At 54.3% G+C, this 2,500-nt stretch overlaps 1 non-coding gene across 1 annotated transcript in view; it reads right to left on the minus strand.

Annotated features, from left to right (window-relative positions):
• LOC144430250 (small subunit ribosomal RNA) overlaps positions 1 to 1,222 on the minus strand; it is a 1,810-nt gene extending 588 nt beyond the window's left edge. The window contains exon 1 of the ribosomal RNA XR_013479405.1: positions 1 to 1,222. This exon is cut by the window's left edge and continues 588 nt beyond it. This is a non-coding gene — a ribosomal RNA (small subunit ribosomal RNA).
• Between the last annotated feature and the right edge of the window lie 1,278 nt (positions 1,223 to 2,500).

The raw sequence follows: 2,500 nt of genomic DNA on the forward strand, positions 1-2,500 counted from the left end.
CCGGGCCGGGTGAGTTTCCCCGTGTTGAGTCAAATTAAGCCGCAGGCTCCACTCCTGGTGGTGCCCTTCCGTCAATTCCTTTAAGTTTCAGCTTTGCAACCATACTTCCCCCGGAACCCAAAGACTTTGGTTTCCCGGAAGCTGCCGGAAAGGTCGTCATGGTAACGCCTCCCGATCGCTAGTTGGCATCGTTTATAGTCAGAACTAGGACGGTATCTGATCGTCTTCGAACCTCTGACTTTCGCTCTTGATTAAAGAAAACATTCTTGGCGAATGCTTTCGCAGTAGTTCGTCTTCCGCCGATCCAAGAATTTCACCTCTAACGGCAGAGTACGGACGCCCCCGTCTGTCCCTCTTAATCATTACCTCGTGCTCCGAAAACCAACAAAATAGAACCGAGGTCCTATTCCATTATTCCATGCAACACTATGCAGGCGAACAGCCTGCTTTGAACACTCTAATTTTTTCAAAGTAAACTTATCGGCCACCGCCGACACTCAGTCAAGAGCACCGACGGAGAACCGAAGGTGAGGCGAACGCAACCAGTGACACGCCTTGCGACGGACCGGCGGCGCTCGCCCAAAATCCAACTACGAGCTTTTCAACCGCAACAACTTTAGCATACACTGTTGGAGCTGGAATTACCGCGGCTGCTGGCACCAGACTTGCCCTCCAATGGATACTCGTTAAGAGTTTTAGGATGTACTCATTCCAATTACAGGGCCTCGTTAGAGTCCTGTATTGTTATTTTTCGTCACTACCTCCCCGTGTCGGGAATGGGTAATTTGCGCGCCTGCTGCCTTCCTTGGATGTGGCAGCCGTTTCTCAGGCTCCCTCTCCGGAATCGAACCCTGATTCCCCGTTACCCGTTATCACAAAGGTAGGCACGTAGCGTACCTTCGACAGTTGATAGGGCAGACACTTGAATGATACGTCGTCGGTGCAGAGACCGTACGATCCGCGTGGTTATCCAGAGTCATCAAACGTCACAGGACGAACCCGGTCGGTTTTGATCTGATAAAAGCGCGCCTCCCGAAGTCGGCGCTTAATGCATGTATTAGCTCTAGAATTACCACAGTTATCCACTTCGCTTACGAGACCAAATAAACCAAGACTGATTTAATGAGCCATTCGCAGTTTCGCTTTACGAGAACTCGTACTTGCACCTGCATGGCTTAATCTTTGAGACAAGCATATCACTACTGGCAGGATCAACCAGATAGCTGCGACAGCTGCGCTCGGCCCTTGCTGGGCCGCCCGGCGCGTGCTCGTCGCATTCGTTTAAGACCGAGGCGATCGCCTGCGGCCGTACTCAGCTTCGACAGTCGCTGGCCGCGACGTCCACGCGCTCGCCGGCAGTGCCAGGCGGAGCGATTTGCGTTTTTTCTTTGCTCGCCCTCTCTCGGGCTCGATCCATTCAGTTTCGCACAAACAAGAGCTCTGCCGGCCGCCTGCAGCGGTGCCTAAAACCCGGGCATAACAATGCGACCGTTCTGCTAGGCCGACAAGCGCTCAAGCCAGACGCTCGATCGAACGCCCCATACATATTAGTCGAGACAACGGCTCGCTCATTAGCATCGCGTTTGTACTTTAACTTTTTTTGGCTCGGCTTCTTTCGACGCCGATGCCGGCGACGCAGCACTCTCTCGCCCGCCAGCCACCGAGAAAAGGGTGCGCTCCGACCGGCCCCGCACCGCTCTTTCTTGGCTCATTCGAGTTTACTGTCTTTCGCTCTAACATGCCTTACCTAGGGTTAGGTTAGTATGCTTGCACGTTTGTACTTTAACTTTTTTCGGCTCGGCTTCTTTCGACGCCGATGCCGGCGACGCAGCACTCTCTCGCCCGCCAGCCACCGAGAAAAGGGTGCGCTCCGACCGGCCCCGCACCGCTCTTTCTTGGCTCATTCGAAATTACTGTCTTTCGCTCTGACATGCCTTACCTAGGGTTAGGCTAGTATGCTTGCACGTTTGTACTTTAACTTTTTTCGACTCGGCTTCTTTCGACGCCGATGCCGGCGACGCAGCACTCTCTCGCCCGCCAGCCACCGAGAAAAGGGTGCGCTCCGACCGGCCCCGCACCGCTCTTTCTTGGCTCATTCGAAATTACTGTCTTTCGCTCTGACATGCCTTACCTAGGGTTAGGTTAGTATGCTTGCACGTTTGTACTTTAACTTTTTTCGGCTCGGCTTCTTTCGACGCCGATGCCGGCGACGCAGCACTCTCTCGCCCGCCAGCCACCGAGAAAAGGGTGCGCTCCGACCGGCCCCGCACCGCTCTTTCTTGGCTCATTCGAAATTACTGTCTTTCGCTCTGACATGCCTTACCTAGGGTTAGGCTAGTATGCTTGCACGTTTGTACTTTAACTTTTTTCGGCTCGGCTCCTTTCGACGCCGATGCCGGCGACGCAGCACTCTCTCGCCCGCCAGCCACCGAGAAAAGGGTGCGCTCCGACCGGCCCCGCACCGCTCTTTCTTGGCTCATTCGAGTTTACTGTCTTTCGC

Source organism: Styela clava, chromosome 11 (genome assembly GCF_964204865.1).
Source record: "Styela clava chromosome 11, kaStyClav1.hap1.2, whole genome shotgun sequence".
Classification (NCBI taxonomy): domain Eukaryota; kingdom Metazoa; phylum Chordata; class Ascidiacea; order Stolidobranchia; family Styelidae; genus Styela; species Styela clava.